This window comes from Carlito syrichta, unplaced genomic scaffold (genome assembly GCF_000164805.1).
Source record: "Carlito syrichta isolate Samal-C Ts95f unplaced genomic scaffold, Tarsius_syrichta-2.0.1 Scaffold316857, whole genome shotgun sequence".
In the NCBI taxonomy this organism is placed as follows: domain Eukaryota; kingdom Metazoa; phylum Chordata; class Mammalia; order Primates; family Tarsiidae; genus Carlito; species Carlito syrichta.
Window position 1 is genome coordinate 72,493 of NW_007260953.1, and position 6,161 is coordinate 78,653.

Consider the following 6,161-nt stretch of genomic DNA (forward strand, 5'->3'; position numbering starts at 1 on the left):
CCGCGGCCGCGGCCCGAGCCCGCCGCGAGCACGCAACCTACCCCGCCCGGCTGCCTCCGCCCGGGAGGGGGAAGGCGAGGCAAGGAGGGAGTGACAGCGGCAACTAGCCAATGGGAAGCCCGCAGGGCTGAGGGGGCGTCGCGCGGCCACGCTTTTAGGCTTGGTTGCACCGTGCGATCCCCCGGGAGAAGGCTGGAGGGCGATGCTGCTGCGTTTTAGCATTGCGGAGCGCGGGCTGCGGAGCAGGGGCGGGGACGGCGGGCCGTGGGAGTCGCGATTTTGGAGGGACCCTCCCAGAGGAGGCTCCTCCGGGATTTCCCCCACCCTTTAGCTTTATTTGGCGGGGCGCGAGCACAATAGGGATGTTTATCACCACAGCTCTTTTTGGCTCTAACTTTGCACGTTGTATTTTATGTATGTAAGGGAGGCACCAATCCCTTCTAGGTTACTTGATCTGAGTCACAAACCTGTGCCTGCATTCAGACCTGCAAATGCTGAGGGGAGGGAGTATTCTCCTGCCCTATCTACCCTTCCCCCCTTTTAAGTACGTATCTCATATGAACCGTTCCTTAACTTTGTGCTCAGAAATTGGAAAGTATCTCACATCAAAACACGATAACGTATGTGAGAGTTCCTTGCAAACTGTGAAGTAGCTTTTAAATAAGAAGGGGTATTAATGGCAGGAGGTTGCTATATATAGAAGAGTAGAAAATAAATATGGTTCTTTTTCTCCACAAATCTCAGCCAAACTGTACTGAGTAATCTCCAATCAGAAGAGAGCAAATGTTGGGGTTACCAAGATATGAAGAGTAGTTATAATAACAACCCCATCTGAGTGCCTATTGCATGCCCACTGTGGATGCCATGAGTTTCGCTCATCCAGCAACCAGTGGTTCTCAAGATGTGGTCCCTGGACCAGCAGCATCAGCATCACCTGGGAACTTGAAAGAAATGAGAATTCTTGGACACCCGCCAGACCTACGGAATCAGAAGCAGTGGGCCAAGAAATCTCTGTTTTGACAAGCTCTACAGGTAACTCTGATGCATGCTAACATTTGAGAATCATTGGCTCTGGTGGCTGTGGTGAAGAGGCCATGCAGTCTGTGAGTCACAGTGATGATCTCTAAAGGATTTTACAGTTTACCAATCTCTTTCACACCCATCACGCCATTCTAGCCTCACTTCAGTCCCACTAGTCTGAGTTTCCTGACTGTTCTGTCTTCTTCCCATTCCAACCACTCATTTTAATGTGTATCCTGGAAGAGACTAATTTGTTAAGAATTTACTGCAGCCAAGCAGTACTTTCTAAACTAGGAAGCTTCATTTTTAGAAGACAGGAATTTAGGATGGGCTGGGAATGTAGAACCACCCCCCACATCCACCATACAGAATCAGGCACAACGTTGAAACACAAAGCTATAAGCCTTTATTTAGCATTTTCAATGGTGAGGGGATGGCGGACTGCCATTGTAGACTGTGGGCAGGACTAGACGGAACCGGTGGGAGCAGATTCCCATGGTGCAAAGTTTAAGGCAGAGGAATATACTGCCCCCTGCCTGACTTGGTCCAGATAAGTGCAGAGGCCTCACAGACCCCGAGCAAGTCTTGGGGTAAGTGGTGGCCACCAACTGGTGAGCATACATGATCTGACCTTACGGTGAAGAAAAGTGGAGGGACTCAGCTTGAACATTTAAGGAAGCAAACAGCATTATAATTTTGAATTATGTCTCATTTCTACACTAGATAAAAGTTGGTCTTAAGTTCTACTTTTATATTATCAAATACATGATGGCGACATTTTCTATTTGTGGTCATATTTAGCAAGGTGTAACGTAGGTCAACAAAAAAGTCTGTAGTGTGTTTTATAAAATCTGAATACTCTACATTCCATTTTGGAGAGGTGGCATCATCTAGTGGTTTAGAGTTCAGATTCTGTGGCCAGGCTATCTGGTGACAAATCCTGGCACTAACCATATGAATAGGGACAAGCTATCTAACTTCTTCATGCCCCAGTTTCCCAGTTATTTGGAAGTGGGGATAATGACAGTACCTACCACATAGGGTGTCGGGTATAGCTATGATCACAGATATCAGTTTCAAAAAGGTTGCACATTTCCCTCCAATGGTTCTATCCTTGGGCATTCAAATGTTTCACCCATTTCTGACTTTCACTGAGTGTCATACTACAAAGCAAATATGCTACTGTCAAAGAAGTTTGGGTAAGAAGTAGAAATTAGAGTGACCTACAACCACCAGTTTGAAACCTATGGCAAATTTTCATTAGCCATAGTAAATTCTTAAGCACCTAAGATAAATAAAACTTGAACGTACTTTAGTTAATTTAAATTTTGCTAGCCAGGCTCGGTGGCTCAGCCTGTAATCCCACGCCTTGGGAGGCTGAAGTGAGTGGATTGCCTGAGCCTGTGGGTTCGAGACCCGCCTGGGCAACTTGGTGAGACCTCATCTCTACAATAAATCAAAAAATTAGCTGGGTGTGGTAGCACGTGCCTGTAGTTCCAGCTACTTGGAAGGCTGAGGCGGAAGGATCTCCGGAGCCCAGCAGGTCGAGGCTGCAGTGGCCGGGAGTGTGCTACTGCACTCAGTCTGGGCGACAGAGTGAGACTCCAACTCAAAAAAAAAAAAAAAATTTTTTTTTGTTTAAAAGATTGGATCATTCTATTGTTCTATGCTTCTTTAGGAAAATACAGACACAAACTATGTTTGATATTCAAGATAAGACAAACATTTGCAGATTTACAATGCCAGCAATTATATTTGGTACGTAGGAGTGACATTTCCCATTCCCTTTTGGCACAGTTAATTACAAGTAAATAGCACTGTGTAGTGAGAAGAATACTGGTCTTGGTGTCAGAAAGTTCATGTAAAAATTCTGTTCTGTTTCTTGGGCAACCAACTCACTTAACCTCTTTCACCTTTGGTTTTCTCATCTATAAATAGAGACTAATAATATCTAGCCTCACATAGTTATTAAGAGGCTTAAACTAGATAATGCATGTGAAAATGCTTGACACATGGTGTATGCTCAAAATGAAACAAAAGTAATTAACTTGTGTAAGGCTCCGTGTGCCATATGAGAAAGGCAGAATTATCCCACTAAGCTTAATGCTTTTTGTGAACGGAAATCTCAGTTAAACTAATGAAAGGGAGCAGTCCTGATAGTATCAAATTTGCTAAACCAGTAAGTGTATAAACAAGGAGGATAAAGAGTAGGATTAAGGAAACCTCCTCCCCTGTCAACACCCAGCTCATGTAATTTGATAAACTGAGCCAGGCTTCTCAGTGACTCAGCCTGTAATCCTGCGCCTTTGGGAGACTGAGGTGAGTGGATTGCCTGAGCCCGCGGGTTCGAGACCCGCTTGGGCAACTTGGCAAGACCTCATCTCCACAATAAATCAAAAATTAGCCAGGCGTGGTAGTGCGTGTCTGTAGTTCCAGCTACTTGGAAGGCTGAGGCGGAAGGATCGCTGGAGCCCCGCAGGTCGAGGCTGCAGTGGCCGGGAGCGGCCACTGCACTCCAGTCTGGGCAACAGAGTGAGACTCCAACTCAAAAAAAAAAATTTTTTTTGATAAACTGATGAGGCTTTCATTGTAGAGGATAAGGTACTAAGATAAACAAAGTTTAGGGTAAGGCTTTGTTTTGTTTTCTTTTTGAAAAAGCAATTGACTCTGAGAAACAAAAGACTTCTCTTTTTGCCAATAGTAAAATGCTGGTAGATTATCCAAGAAAATTCTGTTTCCTACTCTGTTGGAGTACTTAAAAAAATTTTAAACTTCAAATGGATAAGTAGTTATCAGAGAGCTATTTTAAGATTTACCATACTGAGAAGAGTGATTAAAAGGTAAAAGTACTCTCTAGAGGGATTAGATATAATAATTTTGATCACTGCATTTTTATACTAATATCATTACAAATATTCCTTTGTTAATGTAGTTCTCCTCCCTTTCTGCTGGAAATTGCCACTTCCACTCAATAAGTCTCCTTTTAAAAAATTGAATTCTGTTGGATTAGGAGGAGTAAACTATGCAAATAATCGTTAGGGAGACTGGCTGGATTGTTGATGATGTCACAATCCCACCACCTAAATACAGGGTTTTTATTGGCTATTGTAAGAGGCAGGGAGAACCAGGCAGGCTCTGCATCACTTGTGAGTTGGAGAAAGCTCTGAGCCTAACCTAAATTTTATCCTCTGTGTGTGTGTGTTTTTTTTAACTTACAATGTACTCTGAAGCATTTTCCACATTATTACATTTCCCATATTATTCCATATGTTATTGCTTAGTCATATTCCATATGTCTAAGTAAACATTTTAAATGACTGCTTAACATTCTGTCAAGTGAATATAGCATGGTATGTTTAACCACTATCCATCCACCTTATTCTTAGACACTTACTGTCTCAATTTTTTTCCTTTAGAAATAAAGCTGAAGATACTATATTTATGCAGAAATTGCATACATTATTTCCTTCAAAATATAGAATTTCTGATACCAAACTGGCAATGTTTTAAAGGAGTAAACAAACCCAAAATGCCTTGTGGTCGTTTCTCTCACAGAGAAATGTTTCGCTCCTGGGACTGGCGAGTCTCCCACCGGTAGTATGAATAAGCTGAAAGTTCCTGCTTCTCATTTCAGGTGGGATGCATATTCTTCATTCTGGGTGCTTGTTCCTCCTCAGCAATGGAAAAAAGTCACGATAATCATAGCCATGAACAGAGGAGGTCTGTGAGGGACAAACTTAAACTCTGATTGTACTGTTCTGTGTGAAAGCCTGGGACTGGTAAAATGGCTGCTTTGTGCCCTTTTCTATCTCTATAGGGAATCCATAGAAACCTCTGGACAATCTATTACTTAAAGCTGAAAATTCTAGACCTTAAAAAGAAAGAGAAAATGTCAGCTTTGCTTGGAATCAGTTGTTTATTATTTTTCATTTGAAGATAAATATCTATGGCAGCTCTATTCTATGTGGTACTTTTAGATATAATAGTAGGAGCAAGTGCCTACCATTTAAAGAGAAGCACTGGTGTTAAGACATTTTACTAGGAACCTTGTAAACACTCTCTTACTTAATTCACACAGCAGACCTACAGGGTAAGTGTTATTCCCACTCTGCAAATGAGAAAATAGGCTGAGAGAGGTTATAGCATTTACATAGGCCCCACATCTGCACTCAGCTCTGTCTGACCTTAAACCTAAAAGCCTAATGGCTCATCCTTTCACCACTGTAATTCTGATTCTTCACTCTAATGATGAAGAATTTATCAATGGGTAATAGTATATATTATATCTACATTAAGTCAGATATTATTTGTGAAATACATATCATGTTCAAAGGCTTTACAAGATGCTCATACGGGATATGGAATAATAAAAGGCATTGGTCTTAAAGTCCAGCTGGGGAGGCCAGGCGTGGTGGCTCACGTCTGTAATCCCAGCACTTTGGAAAGGGAGGCCAAGACAGGAGGATTGCTTGTGTCCAGGAATCTGAGACCAACCTGGGCAACAAAGCAAAACGTCATATCTACAAAAAACTTTTTAAATTGTGATGGCACACACCTGTAGTCCCAGGTACTCAGGAGGCTAAGGCGGAAGAATCACCTGAGCCCAGGAGGGTCATGGCTGTGGTAAGCCCTTATTGTGCTGCTGCACTCTAGTCTGGGCAACAGAGTCAGACCTGGATTAAAAAAAAAAAAATCCAGTTGGGGAGATGAGACACAAGTGAAATGTAAAATAGCAACACAAAATTGAAATAAGAATGTCTTTCACACTCCGAGGGGGAAGATAAATAGTTACCAAGGTCCAAAGGACATATCCCTGTGAGAGATCAAGATGTCTCCAAGGAAGAGGTATTTTACACACTTTCATCCATATCATGAGTGTTAAAAGGATAGAATGTTGCTTTAGGATGATTCTAATTCTTTTAGGTAGCTAAGAACCACATACATCATCTTGAAAATAGAATCATTCAATATTTGGATCTCTTTAATTTTACATCTGTGTGCTATGGAGTTTTATAGCATACTGGCAATGGATACATTTCTTCTTTTTTTCTTTGAAACTATAAGGCAGTGTTTCTCAAAATATGGCTCACGGACTACCAGTAAAATAAACACCTTGAAATATAGTTATGTAGATTCCCAGG